General features: G+C 45.0%; 1 protein-coding gene across 1 annotated transcript in view; it reads right to left on the reverse strand.

The window, feature by feature from the left end:
• Nucleotides 1–22,796, reverse strand: part of SORCS3 (sortilin related VPS10 domain containing receptor 3) — a gene marked incomplete at its 5' end in the record, with an annotated part of 489,210 nt that overhangs the window by 329,593 nt on the left and 136,821 nt on the right. The window lies entirely within an intron of this gene.

Consider the following 22,796-nt stretch of genomic DNA (forward strand, 5'->3'; position numbering starts at 1 on the left):
ATTCCCCAAGGTGCTTGACAACGAAAGTCCTCAGACACAATGAAGATCCATGGAGAAAGGATTCATGCGCAGGCCCTGAACCAGTCTGCACACCTGTGCTAAGCACCATTCTTTTTTATGAGACTTTCCCTAGGCATAAGAGTTCACACTCCCAACTAGGAGTTGGGATCAGACTGCTGGACTGGAGTCAAAATCTGCCTTGCTCGCATACAAAGGGCTTCACAATCAATCATGGGCAAAACCTCAGCGTTTCAGGTAAAGAAACATTACCTGAACCATACATAAAAGAAACAAAGCCAAAGCTTTATCCCAACCCTTGGGAAAATGGGACGGCCATAATCCCGAGCAATTTCCAGGACTATTTACCTTTAGCAGAGATGTGTTCAAAGCACAAAATGCAGATTCAGATTTTGAACATGCCAAAATTCAAGCTAAGGATATGTTTCACCCCCTTTTATAGTCAGTACGTAGGGCCCATGAAAGTTAATGGGACTTACATAGAATCATAGGACTGGAAGGGACCTGAGAGGTCATCTAGTCCAGAGTCCTGCTCTCATGGCAGGACTAAGTATTATCAGACCATCCCTGACAGGTGTTTGTCTAACCTGCTTTTAAAAATCTCCAGCGATGGAGATTCCACAACCTCCCTAGGCAATTTATTCCAGAGACAGTTAGGAAGTTTTTACTAATGTCCAAGCTAAACCTCCCTTGCTGCAATTTAAGCCCCTTGCTTCTTGTCCTATCCTCAGAGGTTAAGAAGAACAATTCTTCTCCCTCCTCCTTGTAACAACCTTTTATGTACTTGAAAACTGTTATCATGTCCCCCCTCAGTCTTCTCTTCTGCAGACTAAACAAACCCAGTTTTTTCAATCTTCCCTCATAGGTCATGTTTTCTAGACCTTTAATCATTGTTGTTGCTCTTCTCTGGAAGAGAAGCATGCTTAAAGTTAAGCACATGCTTGAGTACTTGGCTGAATCAAGGCCTTGGTCAGCTGTGCTGGAAGGGAAGTTAAAAGGTGTAACGGGTTGCTGGTGAGCTCACACCCCTCAGCACACCTAGAGATATTATGCCAGCTGTACTCGCCCCCTCCCATAAGACCTCCACATAACATTACTCAGAGTGCCAATAACTACGCCTTCTCCCACTTCTTCTTTCCCCTGCACACGTAGCTCTACAGGTAGGACACTCCTGCCAACATCAGATTATGAAAGGTATCTAGGCATTGCTTGGCTCACCACGGCGACACTTAACTAATTTAAAAGGTAACACCATACACTCCAGGGAGAGATGGTAGCAATGTTGAAGGAAGAATTTTTCCACCAATCCAGAGGCTTCTACCCTGGGGCTTACGCTGGCTTAACTACGTCTCAGGAGTGTGATATTTTCACATCCCTAGGTGACGTAGCTATGCCGTCTTAAGTTTTAGGTGTAGACCAAGTCTTGGGCTCCTAAGTCTTGTAGGTGTTGAAATGCTGAACAGAGCCTAAATACCTTTACAAATCTAGGCTTTGCAGCCTAATACAGTGCTTACAATGTGATACATCCAACTGACGTTAATGGGACCCAACAGGGGAAAGTCTACACTACAGAGCTACATCTCCCGCTTTGAGCAGGGGGTTGGACTAGATGACCTCCTGAGGTCCCTTCCAACCCTGATATTCTATGATTCTATTCTATGACACATCAGCGCAGCATCTGGTGAAGACACTCTGTGCCAACAGGAGAGCACTCTCCTGTCAGCATAATTACTCCACCTTAGTGAGAGGCGGAAGCTATGTCAGCAGAAGAGCGTCTCCCACCGATAAAGTGCCTGTTTGGACAGTGCAAAATTTGCATCACTCAGGGGTTTTCCACGCCCCAGAGCGACGTAACTTAGATTGACTGAAGTGACAGTGTAGACCTGCCCCATGCCCTTATTGGGGTTTTGGGTTTTTTTTCAATTTTGCAAAATTTTGAAATCTCACCCTTGTTTCTATGTTTTCCAGGGCTCAAAATAGGCCCTTTTTAAAAAAAAAAATTGGCATTTTTTTAAAAAATGAAAATATTTAGACCATTTTTCAAAAACCTGGTTGGTGCACTACACTCCATGGCATTTGCAGGGCCAGGCCTTTAATTTGGCCTTTCCCTGCTTAACAGCCACCTGGGACAACGAGTTAAAGGCTGAAGGTAGGGTGACCAGATGTCCCACTTTTATAGGGACAGTCCCGATATTTGGGGCTTTTTTTTTTTTTTAATATGGGCTCCTATTACCCCCCACCCCCGTCCCGATTTTTCACACTTGCTATCTGGTCATCCTAGCTGAAGGGAAAAGTGCAAATGTGTTAATCACTGTCACAAAACCCAGGTTGCAGTACCGTCTTATTGACAGCATATCAGAGGGAAGAGATCTATGGGAACTATAAAAGACCCTGGGGCACCTGCTTCTGCCTAGGTTAATAGATGGGATGTCTGTTTCAAGCATTCATTCATCTTTATACTGTGGTTACTGTTCTCTCTCTTGCTCTTGTTTGGCTCCATTATTTCCTCCAGGGTAGAACTTAAGTGGGGGAGGGGGGAAATATAAGTTAAGCAGCTTTTGGCAGGGAACGTGAAGGAACAGTTGCTGGACAGATTTGAGTCAGGGTAGGTCACTCTATAAATCAACGTGATGCAGGAGGGAAATAAGAAAAATACCTTCATGCTATAAATTAAAAGCTTCTACACAGCCTTCCGCACAAGATGAGGAACTATCAGCAAGAAATGGTGACCCAGTCACCTGGCTGCTGCACAAGTTTGCCTTTTCTGATTAACATCCCACAATCCATCACTACATGCTGGGTGATGGATGCAATGGGGCTGGATTCCCACTGTCTCAAGGATACCCTGGTTAGAGTGGCTTAGTTTTAGGATGCTTCCTATTGCCCCGCGGCAATGCTCTTGTCAGATCTGAGAAGCAACGCCACCAGTACCCTTCAAGGGTAGTGCTCTTAGTCACTCAGGAGGTGGCGCTCTTCCCTCTGACTCCTGAATCAATGCCCCACAGAAATCTAGGGGGCGCTGTGGTACTGGAAGGGTAATCTTTCGCCTGAGACGTAAAGCCACTCGAAGGTTTGATTTTTCTTATAGTGACATGGTGCTTGTTTTCCAGTTTAGGAACCCAATCCAGCTTCCATTGAAGTCAATGGGAGCTGGATCAGATCTTAGATGTATGAGATATATTGGGTCCCAGCATCCTGGACAGATTCCAACAGGGTAATTACATTCTGCCCATTTAATTTCCCCTGTAATTTCCAGTGGATGCTGTGTTCATATTCTCTCTGTAAGGCCTCGGTTCCTTACACAGCCCTTGCTGCGTTTCATGCTCATTGTCATTGTACCTTACAGCATGTAATTTATCATTAGCAAAACTTGCGAATACTAGGCCAATGCTGACTATGCACTAATGGGCCAAATCCAGCTCTGTCATCCTGGTTTAAATCTGGAGTAAAGCCATCAACTTTGGTGGAGCTCTTCTGGATTGACACCAGCATAACAAAGCAGAATCCAGGCCTACTACTGCCTTTAGTGTCTGGAAACCATGCTGAAAATGAGAGCAAAGCAGAAATGTAAGCAGCCCTTAGCAGATAAACCTCACAAAGGGTCCTAGAAAATAACAGGAGTTGCTTGAAGCATTAGTGATCTACAACAGAGTCCCTACAACGTATCACACATACAAATCACACACACACACACGCCCAATGCTGGAGGCATGCTCATACTACAACCACAAACGGAGTGGCTTCCGCCAGCACAAAACACAGCTCTCGCTTATGAAACAAGCCACTTCAGAGTCAATACGTGTAACATGTACAATAGGTTGGGGAGTTTAAAAACCAGGGAGGATTGCAGGGAGTCTTAATATCAAACCTTTGTGAATAAAGCTGTGAAAGTCCCTTTCTTCATGACATTGCCTTGTGATACTAAGGGAGCAAACGAAACTACCAAAGCAATGTCATACATACAGCCAAGACATACATCACAGACTGAAAGAAACAGCCAAGGTCCCAGTTTGTTTTCAGACAGGCTTTTAAATGGCACGGTACTTAGCAGTTATCTTCAAGAAACTTCAGGGCCTGTTTAAGATTTTGCACAGCCACTACTGTCCTAGGCAAAGAGGGCTGGACAACACATTTCTGAAATAACTTATCTGCCAGGAAAGTTACCATAAGAATGGCCATACTGGGTCAGGCCAAAGGCCCATCTAGCCCAGTATCCTGTCTTCTGACAGTGGCCACTGCCAGGTGCCCCAGAGGGAATTTACAGAACAGGTAATCATCAAGTGATCCATCCCCTGTTGCCCATTCCCAGCTTCTGGCAAACAGAGGCTAGGGACACCATTCCTGTCCATCCTGGCTAATCACCATTGATGGACCTATCCTCCATGAACTTATCTAGTTCTTTTTTTGAACCCTTTTATAGACTTGGCCTTCACAACATCCTCTGGCAAGGAGTGCCACAGGTTGACTGTGCATTAATTTGAAAAAAATACTTCCTTTTGTTTGTGTTAAATGTGCTGCCTATTAATTTAATTTGGTGACCCCTAATTCTTGTGTTATGAGAAGGAGTAAATAATACTTCCTTATTTACTTTCTCCACACCAGTCATGATTTTATAGACCTCTATCATGTCCCCCCTCAGTCATCCCTTTTCCAAGCTAAAAAGTTAGCGTTTGGCAATAAGGCATTTCCAACCCTGCTTTGGGAGGAATTCCATGTACTACCCCAACACTATGCTCAACAGTACCCAACAACCTGAGAAGCAGAAGGCAACAGAGAGAGTTTCCACCGGGGTCTCCCAGAGAGTGCTGTGACCAAAGGATGTTTGGTGCCCTATGCAAGATACAGTTGGCACACTTAATCCATTCGCTACCGGGTAAGTGTTGGAGCTGAGCAAAAATGGGAACTTCCATCCTGCGCAAAATTTTGATATTGAAATTATATATATTTTTTGATGAAAAGTTGAAATATCAAAATTTTTCACCAAACACAATTCTCCAAGTAATATTGGGTTGGAAATGGAGAGACATTTCATTCTGGCATTTTCAATCAAAATGAAAAATTTCTATATGCCTGAATTGAAAGGTTTAATTTCTGTTTATTGAACTGGGTGTTGGCGTTCATTTACTTGATGCCCCCATTCTCCCCTGGGGGCTGGGCTCTGTGGCCAAAGTAATTTCCCATGATGCCCCCTAGTCATGTGACTTCCATGAGGCACCAGGCAGCTCAGTCAGAGGGGAGACCACATTGCATCATAGGAGATTGTAGTCCAGGCAGGGAGCCCAGCCCATAGGACAGAACAGGGACACGAGACAGCCAAACTACAACTCCCATGAGGCAATGCAATCTCATGTGAAACGCAGTTTAACGTTGAATTAACTCAAAATTAAATTATCTGAAGTGAAATCGTTCATTTCGGTTTTCCTAATGGAAAATTTGAAAAAAATTCAGCAAAATCATTTTTTTTTCCAGAAACTGCATTATCTTTTGAAAAATCATTTTGAAGAAAAAAATCCCAACTGGCTCTAGCAAGCAGCCACACCACAAAAAACTCCTACCACTATAGTTAATTATCTGTAGTGCAGTAGCATCTAGGGGCCTCAATCATGGACCAGGACCCTGTTGTCCAAACACAGAACCAAAACGACAGTTCCTGATCCAAAGAGTTTCCATTCTAAGGGCATGTCTACCCTACAGCTGCTATTGCGCCACAGCAAAGATGCTTCCTGCCTCGATGGAAGGGGTTTTTCCATCAGTGCAGTTCATTTACCTCTCCGAGAGGTGAAAGCTTGGTCAACGGAAGAATTCTTCCATCAGCCTAGCTGCATCTACAGTAGGGATTATGTCGACCTAACTACAGAGCTCAGGTCACAATATTTTTCACAGCCCTGGGAGACATAGCTAAGTCAACCTAACTTTTAAGTGTAGACCAGGCCTAAGTATCAGCCTCTGCTTTTGTCCACTAGAGGTGGCTCCTCCAGGTCAGGGTGAAAGCGTGGGGAGAGCAGGGACAGCATGAGGAAGCTAGTACTGCTGCATACATGGCAAGCATAATGCACTTCTCCTCAAGACAGAGGCTTTCAGTCTCCAAGACCAGTCGATCTGGCAGCTTTTACTTTGAGCAAAAAGAAAAAGAACACACAGAGAAAGAACCTGCAAATGGACCTAGATCTGCCACAGCCGCCTCAGTTTTGGTCCATATGGAAAACACCAAGCACAGGGGAATTCCTGTTGTATGGAAGAAATATTAGGAATCCTTGAAAACATAAATTACAGAAGGGCTCACAAGCCCCTGAGCACCTTCAGGGGCGTAAGAACCTTTCCTGGCCACACAATTTTACTATGAAGGAAAATAACTTTAGTTCATTAAATCTTTCCCCAGATCTTGCCACCTCTAAATTGGTGAAGTGCTTTGCATATACCCCCACATAGAAGTATGGCTCTTTACAGTGTAAATGCATTTGATTCCTTCAGCAGCTTGATAAAGAACTTCCAAACAACTGAGAAGTGTCAAGTCAAAGGCAGTTACTCTCATGTATCAAGGAGACATCCTCATTAGAGAGAGATGTGTGATCACTTTAGGTAGAGAAGCTGAGAAGCCAGCCTTGAACCGCAGCATGCAATTCATCCCTATCCTCAGCAATCGGCTTTATCAGCAGAGAGATTAACATAGCTCATCAGTAGCCCTGTCCACATATTTGCAGAGTGTAATTAATAAGGAGCAAAGGAAGGCATGTTGTGCAGGCAGTGTCTTGTTGTAAAAAAGAGAGAGAAGGGATAGCTTTAGCTATGAAAAATGAGAGCTCTCCCTCTCACACTCTTAAACGCTGGAGTGCATTTTTTCATTTCCAAGCTAAATACTCATTTTCCATCACATTTGTAACCTTTTCCCTCAATGCTAGCTGAGGAAAGCTTGTCCACTATTGGAATTTGCATTTCCTGGACTCTGATGAAAGCAGCTGCACTGATGGGGCTGATGAAAACATGGGCCAACGGGCAGTGCTCCCCATGGACCTTCTGCAATTGAGGGGAGACCAGCACCAGTGTTTCTGAGAGCCAACAAAAAAGGGCAGATGCAGTTCCTGGCTGTTTGATTGCTTGCACTATAGTCTTAAAGAAAAAAAAAAGTCAAGCCAATTTATCCACTGGACTTCAATGTAGTTTCATCGGGAATTAATTTGGTCATTAAGCCAGTCTCTACCACCAACAGGAAACTGCACAGTATATGGTCCACAGCCTGATCTAGCAAGACACAAACATCTGCTTAACTTTAGTCCTATTAATGTCAATTACTTCCATGGGACTCCTCACACACTCAAAGTTAAGGTTGTGCAAAAGAGTTTTGCTAAATCAGGGCCCCAGCATGGAGAAAAGCATTCAGAGTCCAATCCCACACCACACAAATCTCATCTGTTGTTGGGTCACTTAACAGACTCCAAATTAAGGGCTGCAGAGCTTTGAAATGAATTTGATCTCATTTTATGGGTTTGCATCAAGATCAAGGGAAATTCATGTTTTTTTTTTAGGGGGGTGGGCAGGGTTATGCAAAAACAGCTGAAATGGGGAGGCTCCCGCTGAGATTTGATTTGTGATTTTTTTTCTTCCTTCCTCAAAAATAATGTTCACACAACCCCTTCTAGACAGGACCATGACATTCCTCCTAGCCCCACACATATCCCCAGTCATATACACCTGCCATATGCAATGACACTGCACTTGCTTATCCCAGCTGCTTGGGTGTAGTGGTTAACATCTTAACAATACAGTTTCCTCCTGGGAAGAGAGGACAGAGGTGCTAAATATAATGATGGTACCTTCCACCTGAGGAATTCAAAGCACTTTGCACAACATTAATTGGGGCACAGCCCATACCACCACTGTAAGAAAGACAAGAAATAGCCTTGTTTCACTGATGAGGAAAACTGAGGTGGAGAAAGATTAAGTTATAATTTGCTCAGAGTAACTGACACAGCAAGTCTGGGCACAACGGGCAAGAGAAACGGAATCTCTCAGAACACCAGCCCAATGCTCTCACCACAAACCAACCCTCCCTCACTGGCTTCGGTGAGCCTACTCGCAGAAGCTGGTGTCTGAGAACTCTATTGGTTGAGGGGTTTCATTTCACAAGAACGAAAGGCACTGATAACACCTGAGGAGCCAGTTCCTTTCCTGGTGTAAATCACCCTGGCTCCAGTTGACCAAACCAATCTACAGCCGCAGAGGATCTGCTCCTATAAAAATATGTAAGAAAAAAAATCAGAATATGGCTTCAGGCAGGGCTGGCAAAAGAAACCCCTGAAAATGAAAGAAACGAGTCCAGAGATCAGACACAAAAGCTAAATAGGTTCAAGAGCCCCTGCGATCACCAAATTGCTGAGACTGTCAAATGTGTCCTCAAAACAAAAATGAAGAAAAGAACTGAAGAAAAATGCCCTCTTTTAATCCTCTTTGGCCTGGGCTGCTTTTCATTTTTTGGTTGGAAAACAAGTACTTGGGGCTGGATCCAACGCCCACTGAAGCCAATGGGAGTCTTTTCACTGTCAATGGAGACTTCTGGGTGGAAAATGTAGCTTGAAATTCCCGTTTCTGAAATGCAGAACAAACGAGCAAAATTTGCTGTTGTAAACAAGGAGAGAGAGAGCATGTTTTTTTAAACTTCTCCTGAAAAGCGCCAACTCTGTGGAGTGCAGTGCCCATCTGCATCCACAGGACAGGTACATTAATGATCTGGAGGATGGCATGGACTGCACCCTCAGCAAGTTTGCAGATGACACTAAACTGGGAGGCGTGGTAGATACACTGAAGGGTAGGGATAAGATACAGAGGGACCTAGGCAAATTGGAGGATTGGGCCAAAAGAAATTGGATGAGGTTCAACAAGGACAAGTGCAGAGGCCTGCACTTAGGATGGAAGAATCCCATGCACTGCTACAGACTAGGGACCGAATGACTAGGCAGCAGTTCTGCAGAAAAGGACCTAGAGGTTACAGTGGACGAGAAGCTGGATATGAGTCAACAGTGTGCCCTTGTTGCCAAGAAGGCCAATGGCATTTTGGGCTGTATAAGTAGGGGCATTGCCAGCAGATCGAGGGACGTGATCGTTCCCATCTATTCAACATTGGTGAGGCCTCATCTGGAGTACTGTGTCCAGTTTTGGGCCCCACCCTACAAGAAGGATGTGGAAAAATTGGAAAGCATCCAACAAAAATGATTAGGGGACTGGAACACATGACTTAGGAGGAGAGGCTGAGGGAACTGGGATTGTTTAGTCTGCGGAAGAGAAGAATGAGGGGGGATTTGATAGCTGCTTTCAACTACCTGAAAGGGGGTTCCAAAGAGGATGGATCTAGACTGTTCTCAGTGGTAGCAGATGACAGAACGAGGAGTAATGGTCTCAAGTTGCAGTGGGGGAGGTTTAGGTTGGATATTAGGAAAAACTTTTTCACTAGGAGGGTGGTGAAGCACTGGAATGGGTTACCTAGGGAGATGGTGGAATCTCCTTCCTTTGAGGTTTTTAAGGTCAGGCTTGACAAAGCCCTGGCTGGGATGATTTAACTGGGGATTGGTCCTGCTTTGAGCAGGGGGTTGGACTAGATGACCTTCTGAGGTTTTCTATGGTTCTAAGGTTTTCACACATCTATTCGCACCTCTAGGGCGTTAGAGGGCGTTTGTCAGGCCTATCCATCCAGGCCCTGTAAGCAGACAACAAAGGTGTTCGCTAGTGCAACTGTGATATGGACCAGTCTCAACTTCAAAAAGAAAAGGAGGACTTGTGGCACCTTAGAGAATAACAAATTTATTTGAGCATAAGCTTTCGTGAGCTACAGCTCATTTAATCAGATTGCATTCAGTGGACTATTCACTGACCTATTCGCTTTTGTCCTATAGGCTAAACACTCCAGTAGTCATAACTGCAGTCACTTTTGACCAGGGCTGGTGACCCAGATGTGAAATGCTCTGTTGCCTGTCATTCTGTATGCTCTTTGGGACTGTCATTTATTAGGTGTTTGTACAATGCCTAGCACAAGTGGGCCATGACCTGGTTGTGGTCTTTAGGCTCTAATGCAATATAAATGTTAAATAATAATGAAACCATTACTCACGCCTTGAGGACCTGACAATAGTCCTTATGGCTGGATGTCATAGGCCCTGAGACATTCACCACAGTATGGGGAGAGAAGTCAGATTCTCCTGCTTCGGAAGCACAGGGCCCTTAGGTTACTCTGTTAGCAGTACAGAGTCATTCACACAGTGTTAACCGCTGTGATTCTCCCTAGCCCAGACTAGTGGTGCACAATATCTGATTTAATACGGCATGAGCACAGTGAGCTAGCTGGGTTTGTTGCCTCCTTAGCAAGAGGTCTCTGGCTTTCCTGTTTACTCCGGTTCCAATACCATGCCTAGTTCTGTGGAAGCTTTTGCAACCATTTGGGGGTCTTTTTCTGCTACTAATATCTTGATGCCAAAGAGCATAAACCCTTTCAATTTCTTCTACACAGAAGGGTACTGTGAGAAAGCTCCTCCACATCATTTGGCCTGCTGATGCACCAACAGGGGTTTGTGATTACAAAGGTGAGGCAGGGCCAGGCCTGGTCAGTGATGACTGGCAAATAGGCCAAAAGTCAAAGGTTGAGGTCTTAATAGTCAGACTCTATAATGGCGTTCCCCGCTAGTATCCCTCCTCGTGCCTAGATCTGGGAAAGAAGCTCTTGTGACATTGGGTGACTCTTCTGCTCTCTGCTTGGTCTGTGACAGTCTCTCTTCCGGCCAAACTGCCACCAGGTCCCCATTTAGTCCACCCCTGCCAGGGGTACAAAGTCCAAAATTGTCCAAATGCCTTCTCCTTACAATGTTCAGCCCCAGCTCAGGGCTCTGTGCCCCTATACAAGTGGCTGTCAGGCTACACCAGGTTCTGGCCCAGGGACCCTATAAGCAGCAGTTCAGGTCTGCTTAGTTCCCATCCCTGTTTGGCTGGGCTCCTTCCTACCAGCCTCTCTCTTCCCTTGCTTGTTTCTGAGTTTGCCACAGGAGACTGCTCTACTCCCCATGGCTACTTCACCCCCTCCAAGCCTCTTGCTAGCCTCCTTCCTCTAGGGCAGCATCTGAGGGCTTATCTCCCCCAGACTTCCTCATTCTCCCTCACGACTTCCTACATCCCTGGGAGTGGCTGCAGCCTCCTTCCCCTCCAGCCCGCTTTCAGCTTTCAACTTCCTGGCTTTATAGTGCTGTCCCAGCCCTTCCGCAGCGAACCCTGGCCCTTCTGCTCCCAGGTGGCACCAGGTAATCTAATTGGACTGTCAGGCCCTCATTCACCCTATCAGGGTGCACACCCCACCACAGACCCCCCCACCCCCATCCAATTCTGAATATCACCCTCAGCTGCCCCCTTATTACTCTGGGCTCCCCTTGCCCATCTGACCTGGAGCTCCCTTCCACTTAACCAGAGCACCCCACTCTGTACAGGAGCATCCTGTGGCCTTTTCCACCTCTTAGTGTTTTTGTGAATGGCCAGCTGCCCTCTTCACTTCGCGGTGGGCTTACCTGGCCCCCTCCTTCAGCAAGCAGTCTGCTAGCCCTCTCTCCCAGTCATTATTCATCAGGGACTGGTATCGTCACCCAGTTCTTCCCCAATGCACCGCTAAGTGTCCGCAGAGAGCAAAACAGCCTGTCCTCCACCAATTCTGCAGCAGCAGGACTGGGAAACCCTCCTCCACCAGCCCTTAATGCTGCAAGGCAGAAGCAACCCAGAATATATTTGGCTATTGGAGTATGGCCCAAAAGCCAAAACATTAAAGGGTCAGTACAACAGAGCTGGTAGGAGGGTCACCCAAATCTGCTGCTGAGGTAGGATATTTGCTCCTGCATGATGTCAGGATGCACCATGCTATCTTTGGGGCAGGATATTGGGGCGGGGGGGGGGGAGAAAAAGAGGCCCTTATTCTTTCTAGTCATTAAAGGGTCCATAGCATTATTTGTAAGAAGATTATTAATTAATACTGGTATCCTGATCAAATTGCAGAAGCATATCCTGCCTACCGCCCTGTAGCTTCAATGGCTGCTATTGCCCACCATTAACTAGCTGTTGCGTTAACACCCCAGAGGCTGGGCTGGATCCCTGAGCATAGCTGGTAGGTTGGTTTGTAAAGGATTTTGGCATCCCTCTAGATGAAAAACACTCCATAAAAGCTAAATATTATTCTAATTGTTGGGCATGAGTCAGGGTAAGCTCGTCTTTGGGGAAGGCATGGTGTATTAATCAGTCTTTTAAAGCTACCAGCAAAACACGGGGGATAGTTGGGCAGGATCCCAAACCAATATAAACAAACACACGGGGGGGGGGGGGAAGGGGGAGGGAACACAACAGCTCACAAGTAGCACAAATCACAGAAGTCAGAGATGGAAAAGACCTATTAGGTTATCTAAGCCATTTCTCTGACAAGGCATGATTTTCACCCATAGCATCTTTGCTGCTGCTTCTAGATGGCCTGGCTGTGAGCAAACAAGCATTCCCACAAGAAAAGACATCTAGATGGCTTAAAATAACAGAAGCCCGTGCTTTATCTTTGTGTAACTCAGTTAAACATAAATACAATCTCTACTGGCTGGTGGAGATATGATTTAAGGGTCCTCTGTCACGCATAAAAGGAGGCAATGGCAAAGAACTCATAATTTATTTTTATTGATTCAGCAGCCCACACTGGATCATCTGTCCCCTCTGCTAAGATATCATGGCCAAAGTCTTGGGCACCTTAATTTTTTTTTTTTACTTCTTTTTCTTCTTCCCAAAGCTGTGATATGTATCTCACTCCCTAAGTTCAAGCAGGAAACCTGACAGGAAAAAAAAGGGGCTCTTATTCCAATTATCTTTCAATACCCTCTGTGAGCAGGCAGAGCTTGTGCTCCAATTTCACTCTGTGGAACCACATCTCAGCTCGAAGGGTAATTTAACAGTTCCCAGTGCCAGGACCTGAGCTGGGAGATGGGCTGAACTCAAAGTTTGGGGACACAAGCTTCAGAGTAGAGCTCTCGTTAAAAAGAAAAATGGTTGATACAAGGCGAGAGAGCAAGCGGCACTTGAGATGTGATGATGAACTGCCAGGGCAAGTAAGGGTCTGAAGACCAGCCTCATTTCAAAGCAGCAACCAAAGCTTGTTGGGAATTTTCCATCTAAGTGATTTTTTGATGAAAATATGTAGTTTCCCCTAAATTGATTTTTCAAAAAAATAAGAAAAAATTGCTTTCTGTCAGGAAAATCTATGCGAAATATTTTGTTCTGGATAATTTAGAACTGAATTGAAATATTTCATTATGTTGAACTAAACTGAAAGATTTTGTTCCAAATCAGTTCAACATTAAACAGTATCTGCCTATGGTGCCACAATGCTTCATGGAAATTGTAGTTTGAATGTTTCCTGCCCCCATCCTCCCCCAGGGGCGGGACTCCTTAATTGGACTACATCTCCCATGATCCACTGTGGTCTCCCCTTTGACTAAGCCACACAGTGCATCATGGGAGATGTAGTCTGGCCAGGGAGCCTGTCCCATACAGAGGAATGAGGGCATGACCAGCTGAACTAAAATTCCTAAGAGGCACCATGGCATCATAGATACATGCAGTGCAATGTGAAACTAATTCAAAGCAAAATGTTTCTATTCACTTCAGCGAACCAAAACAAAAAATGTGTTTTGACATTGCTGAATAGAAATGTTTCTGAACTTTTTGTTATGCAAAAATGATTTGGTATTTCAACATTTCATCCCAATTCGAGATGAAAACAAATGTCTAAATATCAGAACTTCCAGTGAGATGGAAATACTGAGTTTTGCTCAGCTCTAACTGTAAGTCCTCATTGTCCTGATCTGATTTAAGTCAGTTTAGGCCTTTAAAAAAAGAAGGAAAAAAACCTGCTTCACTAGAACCACCAAGGAAGCCAGTGCCCTCTTCCTAACTGAGTTGCTGAGTTTATACTCCATCCTCAACCTCTCCTGTGCCTTCCACCACCCACTAGTTATTCCCCCTTCCTCAACACCTTCTTCCCCCTATGGTTTTCTGTCTGTCTGTCTGTCTTTGTGGCTGCTCTTTCAGCATTTCCTTCAATAGTTCTTTCTACCGCTTTTGCTATCTGCAGGAATCTCACAGAGCACAGTCCATTGGTCTCCTCTTCCATCTTTGCATTAGAGCTGGTCAGGCAACGCTTTTGGTTCCCATGAAAAATACATATGAAAACAGAAAAGTTGGCTGTCCTCAACATTTTTCCTTCAAAGATTTTAGGTTGTCCTTAAAAAAAAAAATGAAAACCTTTTCCCGCACCCCCTCTCATTTTTGGCAACTGAGAATCTAAAAATTTCAGCCAAAACACGGAACACGTTTTTCAGTTGGTCAATGGAAAAAAGAAAATCCAAATTTCTTTTTGTCAAAATTGGACATGACCCATGGAAATCTCCATTTTGATGCAAGAGCCATTTTTTGTCAAAAAAATGTTTTAAATGAAAAATTTACACCAGCTCTACACCTTATCTTTGGTGGCCTCATGCACTTTCGTGGCTTCAGTTGCCATATCTGCACTGACTACTCAAATATTTCTCCACATCCAGCCTGTTGTATTTCTGACAGCTCCTTTTGGGTGCCTCACAATCAGCTCAAGCTCAACAAGCTCAACACTTTCAACTACCCCGGTCCTTTACTGTCATCATATTTCCTGTCATCCAGACTCTCAACCCAAGAGTCATCCTTGTATTCCTCTCTCTCTTTAGGTTCTCACATCCAGAGATTTACCAGATTTTATGGTTCCCTCTTCCACAACATCTCAAAATGTGACCTTTCCTCAGAAAGGGTGAGTGAAAGAGAAAGGGGAAAGAATGGGGCTTTCGGTTTTTCACAACAGCATCATTTCAAACCTGTTCTGTCCCCACACACTGAAGTATGGAAGCAAATCCTGGCATCCTTACTCAGGCAAAAGTCTTGCCAGTTTAAATGGGAATGTAACAGATTGTTAGGTGGTGGGACCCTGCATAAAATTTACACATTCTTGCATTTATTCATGCCAGCAGCCAGAACAGACATGCTCTGTTAACTCCAATTCGGTACTTGAATGGGTTTGTGTGTTTCCATCTGGTGCAGCAGGAATTAGGGGCAGGGTCAGAGGGTTCCTGCACATAGCAACAACCCTAGAACAGGCAAACTCTGGCAGCAAGTGGATGTTTGTTGTTGAAGTTAACAAAAAAGGATCCCTACTTTGGATGGGTGGGTGGCAGGAGTCTGTTAGGAGCAACATGGGATGCCACCTGCTCATGGGGAGGTTAGCCAGAGTAAGGACTACTTCAAGCTCCAGTTTTGAATAATGTGGCAGCTTTGTTCAAATTCCCCAGTGTTTATTCCCTGATCTACCTTGGGGAAAACAGGCCCCATGTATTTCTAAGCAGCTCTTTACCTCAACAGCAAAACTCATCTGATGAAGAGCTGGGATCAGTACAGAAAACACAATACTTCATGCAATTTGAGGGTGAAGTATCTGGATTAGGGACCTATTTACAGCTCTCTGGAGGCTCAAATTAACATCAGCCACAGTCTGCAGGCACCAGCTGTGCTGCACAATGCCATTCAGTTTTATTTTTCATAACATCTATTATAAAAAAGTGTCCCAAAATGCATTTACAATGTTACTATAAATAACACAATTACCAAGTTAAATAATAAACAGCAGCAGAGAGAGGTAGAGGCAGGAGAAAGAAGGGCCGTTCACAGACAAGATTGGACGTGAAATGGAGAGCTGATGAGGCAGAGAGACACAGAAAGGCTCCTGAAGCCTCTGACTGCCAGGCGCTGGGACTAGACAACAGGAGGTGGATCACTTGATAATTGCCCTATTCTGTTCATTTCCTTTGAAGCATCTGGCACCGGCCACTGATGGAAGACAGGATACGGAGGTAGGTGGACCATTGGTCTGACCCAGTGTGGCCCTTCTTATGATCAGAGAAGGCTCTGCCACTTACAGTGGCTGCACTGTGTGACGTCACAGAGAAGAGACCAGTGCTAGGTAAGCAGAGGTAGTGGGAGCAGAAGGAAAGGTCAGATGTGTGATGTAGGCTGGAGCAAGTCCATGGAGGGACTGAACACCAAAGAGGGCAATTTGGAAACACATTCTGAGATATGGGTGATGAGGTTGGGCAGCTTACCCCCATATGGGTCATTAGCCTGGTGGGAAACCTGGGTCTTCAGCACTAGAGGGCCTGACTCCAAGCCCACTGAAGTCAATGGAAAGACTTCCATGGACTGCATTGGTTCAGACCCTAAAAGCAGGGGCATTTACAGGTTGAGCTAAAAAAAAAAAAACCAGTCTGGATTTTCAAAGATATTTAGGTGCCTAAAGATGCAGATAGACGTCTAGTGGGGATTTATAAATGCATCTAAGCAGGCCAAACATCTCTCTCCCATTGACTGATTGATTTTGTAAATTCCACTGAATGCCTGTCCACATCTCTAGGAGCCTAACAACCTTTGCAAATCGGGCCCTAACACTATTAGCAACTAGCAGTAGTAGGTTGTTATCCTCTAACTGCTCAGCCACTAGAGCAGGACAACACAATTTTCCAGGATGTTATATATTGCCCCTGTTAGAAGGTGCTCATTCTGAGTGTCCGAAGCCTTCCACAGTTCTAATGTTATGTTAGGTGCCACTTTTACAATGACCTCCTGCAAGGGTTATCAGCAAGGTTTGAGCTCAGGACCTTCAGCTCTGAAAGCACTTGAGCTAGAAGGAGCAAATCCATTAGCTGACAGCAAAAGGAGGCTGTTATCTAATAGGCCAACCAGTAGAGGGGGACACTACACACACGGTCAGTTGCACTTCTCTATACATGAGAGAGAGGCAGAGAGTCTGATTGGCACATTCTAGCACTTTGACAGCTAGCACTTGAAGCCAGAAAGAAAGATGTTGCAATACTCAAATCACACATCTCTATCAAATTGGATGGAGATAGCCATTTGGCCACTGGTGTACAACTGACATCATAACTCAGATTTTAAAAGAATGCCTCTTTATTACACAAGAGCATAGAATGGCTATATTGGGTCAGATCAATGGTCCACCTAGTCCAGTATCCTATCTTCAGACAGTGGCCAGTGCCAGATGCTTGAGAAGGAATGAACAGTGATCAATTTTCAAGTGATCCATCCCCTGTCATCCAGTCCCAGCAACTGCAGTCAGAGTCTTAGGAACACCTAGATCATGGGGTTGCATTTCTGACCATCTTGACTAAAAGCTATTGATGGACCTGCCCTCCATGAACTTATCTAATTCTGTGATATTTTGGCCTTCACAACATCCCATGGCTATGAGTTCCACAGGTTGACAGTGTGTTGTGTGTAGAAGTACTTCCTTATGCTTGTATTAAACCCGCTGCCTGTTAATTTAATTGGGTGGCCCCTGGTTCTTGTGTTACATAAAGGAGTAAATAACACTTCCCTATTCACTTTCTCCACACCAGTCATGATTTTATAGACCTCTATCTTTACCCTCCCCGTCTTAGTGGTCTCTTTTCTAAGATGACCAGTCCCAGTCATTTTAATCTCTCCTCCTCCTTTAATCTCCCATTTTAATCTCTCTAGGGGTATGGAAGTTGTTCCATACCCCTAATAATTTTTGTTGTCCTTCTCTGTACATTATATTGTTGATAGCATCTGAGAAGATCTCACTTAGATATCATAATTACCAAGGAGAGCTGTTTAATTGAAAAGAACTCTTCCTACTCACCACTGAATCATCTCCAGAAGTAGGACCAATGAGAGGCAGGGATAGTTCAGTAATAATTTTAGACCTGATTCATTTAAGTAACTTTGGTGACCGAAAAAACATTCTGATACAAAAAAAATCAAATACCCCATGTCATAAATATAAAGGGTAAACCCCTTTAAAATCCCTACTGGCCAGAGGAAAAACCCTCTCACCTGTAAGGGGTTAAGAAGCTAGGATAACCTCACTGGCACATGACCAAAATGACCAATGAGGAGACAAGATACTTTTAAAGCTGGAGGGGGGAGAAACAAAGGCTCTGTCTGTCTGTGTGATGCTTTTGCCGGGAACAGAACAGGAATGGAGTCTTAGAACTTAGTAAGTAATCTAGCTAGATATGCGTTAGATTCTGTTCTGTTTAAATGGCTGATAAAATAGCTGTGCTGAATGGAATGGATATTCCTGTTTTTGTGTCTTTTTGTAACTTAAGGTTTTGCCTAGAGGGATTCTCTATGTTTTGAATCGGTTTACCCTGTAAGGTATTTACCATCCTGATTTTACAGAGGTGATTCTTTTACTTTTTCTTCTATTAAAATTCTTCTTTTAAGAATCTGATTGCTTTTTCATTGTTCTTAAGATCCAAGGGTTTGGGTCTGTGTTCACCTATGCAGATTGGTGAGGATTTTTATCAAACCTTCCCCAGGAAAGGAGGTGTAGGGTTTGGCGGGGATTTTGGGGGGAAAGACGTTTCCAAGCGGGCTCTTTCCCGGTTATATATCTGTTAGACACTTGGTGGTGGCAGCAATAAAGTCCAAGGGAAAAAGGAAAATAGTTTGTACCTTGGGAAAGTTTTAACCTAAGCTGGTAAAAATAAGCTTAGGAGGTTTTCATGCAGGTCCCCACATCTGTGCCCTAGAGTTCAGAGTGGAGAAGGAACTTTGACACCCCATATATGATTTCAGCTGCTTTTTGCTTGGTGGCTCCCTTGCCTCATCCACAGAAAAGGTGCTTACACAATCGGGGGCTAAATTAAACAGCGAACGCCTCGGGTACTCACACCAACTCCAAGCAATGACAATCATCACAGACGAAAACGTGAATGTAACTCGAAAGCCAGAGATTGAAATCCAGCTCTCACAGGAGTTTTTTAATGCTCCAGTCACTGTCAAGCGTGAAATGAGAAGCCTATTTATATTTTAAGAAGTCATTCTTCTGATTAACTGCTCAAGCCAGTGGCGGTGAGTACAGCGTGTACAAATGGCATCCGCTCATTTTCCGGGGCTTCGCTTTGTCCATGTGGCACTGTATCACTTCTACCCCAATAGGCCAAAGTGGAATAGCTGCATTGTAATTCATCATGAAACTCATCTTTATTATACTCCCCCGAAAGCAGAGTCCTGCATTTAATGGCAAGAAGTACAACATGAGATATGGGGGAGTCCCAATTTTCAGAGAAGCAAGCTGGGTAAAAGTCTAACAACCAGAGTAGAGGAGTGGGAATTGAGGCTCCTGGCTTCTATTACCTGCTCCAATGCAGACTCACTGTGTGCCTCAGTTTACACACCCACTGGGATATTAATTTATGTTTGTGAAGACATATAAAAGCAAAAATGTTATTCTAAGGAAATGTCATTACCCCTCCACCACAGCCAGTCAGAGCTGGGAACTCACAGAGGTTATGCAGAAAGAAGAGACATACCTGTTGGAAATAAACCGCTTGCAGTTGCTTTGACTGCCTGGTTAAAGAGATCTCAGTTTCCACTCTCAGTGTTGTCTGTACGGCCCCGTTGCCATAGTGTCTGAGTGCCTTAGTCTTTAACGTATTTTTCCTCACAACACACCACTGCGAAGCGGGCATTACCTCCATTCCACAGATGGGGATCTGGGGCACAGAAAGACACAGCCCGTGTTTACACTTGGCGCCGGGGGTGCGATTCTCAACTCGAGTGCCATACTGGCCCGGCTGCTCATCACGCGAATGTGCTAAAAAGAGTCGTTTAGCTATGATAGCACAGGCCGTGGCAGTTCAGACTAGCTGCCCCAAGTATGTGCCCACAGGATCCGGAGAGTTTGTACTCATGCCGCTGATCTCCACTGCCCGGGCTACCATGACTGCACTACTCATTGAGCTAGTGCAGCCCACGCAGCTCCTGGGCGTGGTGCTCTGGCCTATCTAGTGGCACTGAGAGCACTTAAAGAGAGATGTAGGAGTCTGCTACTGCCTTAGTAAATAGCCATATGGCTTTTAGCTCATGCAGAAGAGGCTCATGCATTTCGCTCCAGAGGTCCTGGGTTTGATCCCGCCGGCCGACGACTGGGGTCTGTTGGTATTACTCTAGCTCCAAGTGTTGATATAACCCAAGTGACTTGACCAGAGTCTCAGTGGTTGACCAGAGAATTGAATGTGGGTCTCCCCAAGTGCCAGACTAGCATCCAAACCAGTACCCCATCTTTCCTCTCCTCTCTAAACATCCAACTGCCCGTTCCTCATGGGACAAGCAAGCGGTGCTTCTGGAAGGACAGAGACAGTACAGTGTACTGGCAGAGGTTCCGGCTGGATGTTGTCTGCCAGAAATTACTAGACGCTGTGTAGAACGACCAATTTTTTACTTGAGTACTTGCTAAAGGAAAGGGAGGGGAAAAAAAGATACTTGCATAACTACATGCAAATCTGACCTTGCGTGAAAGACACGCTTTCATAGATTTGTTCTCAGAAGGAAATGCAGCATTTTCTCAGGAAAAATGAGATTTTTTTTCTTTTTTTTTTTGCAACAAAATGATAGATTTTGGTCTCAGCTCAAAGTTGCATTTTGGGAGGGGAGGGGGCAAATTTGAGCAAAATTCATTCATCAGTTTCTAAGCTCAGTAAGACGAAAAATAAATTTTTCCCCATTTTGAAAATCTCTTGTGTTAATATCTGTGCCGGGAGATGTGGAACGGCACAGTTAAAGCTGTCAAGGGCAATTTTTCTTACAGACTTAAGTACGCTGTTATTTAAAAATAAAATGGTGAGAAAAAACAGAAGAAGTTGAATTCCAGTCTGCATTAATGCAACATTATGGCTGAGACTTTCAAAGTCGTAAAAGTCAGGAAATTCTAGAAGTGCAGGCTCCCATGCTATGCACACGGATTGCAGAAAGGGACACTGGAGAAGACACATCACAGGATAAAGTCAAATGATGGCGCAGGCCAGATTCACTGCTGTCCTGCAGCCTTATAGTCCCAGCTGGGCTGGTTCAAAGGAGCAGTCGGATCATAGGAACATAGGAACGGATGGGACCTCCTGAGTCATTGAGACCAGTCCCTGGGTGCAACACGCAAACACATCATATAATTCCATTCATAAACTTAACAAGCTCCAACTTCAAACTAGTTAGATTGTTTGCCCCCCTTATGCCTGTTGCGAGGCTGTTCCAGAACCTCACTCCTCTGATGGTTAGAAGCTTTCTTCTAGTTCCCAGCCTAAATTCATTCATCGCCAGTTTATCCCCATTCGATCTGGCGTCAACACTGTTCTTTAGCTTAAGTTGCTCTTCTCCCTCCCTGGTGTTTACCTCCTCCCCCAGGAGCAATCAGATCCCCTCTCAAAAGGCTCATTTTACTAAGCTAACCAAGCCAAGCTCATTTAGTCTCCTCTCTAGGGTAGGCTCTCCATTTCCCTGATCATCCCAATAGCCCCTTTCAGCTCCTGTGGAATTTTTATTCTTTCCCAGGTATAAACAAAGCCCTCACCCCATTGTTGCAGACCTGCTCAAGCCTGAAAGCACCGGAGACAGGGGTGAAAGTCGGCCGGTACGGTGCACTAGCAAGAATCCGGTACCAGCCCGTACTCAGCTGATGTTTAAGGACTGCTGCTTTTGCCGCTGCCCTGTTTGCTGACCCTACTGGAAGGGCCGCCGCCGGGGGAGGGGGGGGCCCACAAAAGGGGCAGCTGCCCCAGGGCCGTCGATTTAAAAGGGCCTGGGGCTCCTGGCTGCTGCCACGGAAGCAGCCAGAGCCCTGGGCCCTTTTAAATTGCCACCAGAGCCCTGGGCGACTGGGGGAGGCTGACCCCCGAGCCCTGCCCCTTCCGCCCGAGGCCCCGCCCCTTCTGGGGGCCCAGAGTCAGGCCCCCGTACTGGTAAGTGTTTAATATTACTTTCACCCCTGACCAGAGAACTTGCAAGAGTTCATGATCTCGTGACATTTTTTTCTCCAGACCTAATAGATCCTGATCTTGCAAACCAATTCATTGGTTCAATTCAGCAAAGTGCATAAGCACAGGCTTAACTTTAAGCAAGTGCCTAAGTCCATCCTCATTCAGCAAAGCACTCAACCATGTATTTAACTTTAAGAATGGGCCTAAGTCCCTCTGGGACTCAAACACATGCTCAACCCAAAATAAATAATGAATAAAGATGGACATAGGCACCTGCTGAAATGTTTTGCTGTGCCAGGACCTACGTGGGTGGCCTCTTTCATCCACGGGCATGGACAGGACCCCACACAGATGTAAGGATATAGCCATACAGTTCACACTGCAAGAGAAAGGCCACTGCTTTGGATGAACCAATTGGAAGGACAGGTTTTCAGTCCCTAGGGCTGGCAAGCTGGCTCCACTGATCCATCCCACTTATAAAATAGACTAGGACCTTTCACCATAACCAAACTGCCTTTAAAAAAAAAAAAATAGAAAGTTATAAGTTTAAGGCCAGGAGGTACCATTTGCTCAGCTAGTCTGCCTACCTGTATAACACACGCCATAGAATTTCACCCAATGACCCCTGTACTGAGCCTAGCAGCTTGTCCCACACTGAAGCATATCTTTCAGGAAGGCATCCAGGCTGGATTTGAAGACTAAGCTCACAAAGTGAGGCACTGAGAAGAAGATCACGTGAACTCGTTGATCTCTGGTGCTGCAGGCCCATGGCCCACTCCCCATGTGATAGGATTTGCAGATCCTCAGGGATGACCAGATTCCACGGGACATTTAAAAAACCACTAACGTTTGTATTTTAAAGACAAGAACCCATTATCTCCTAGAAGTACTTGACACATGCCTAGTCTTTCA

Source organism: Lepidochelys olivacea (genome assembly GCF_965140295.1).
Source record: "Lepidochelys olivacea isolate rLepOli2 genome assembly, chromosome: 7".
In the NCBI taxonomy this organism is placed as follows: Eukaryota; Metazoa; Chordata; order Testudines; family Cheloniidae; genus Lepidochelys; species Lepidochelys olivacea.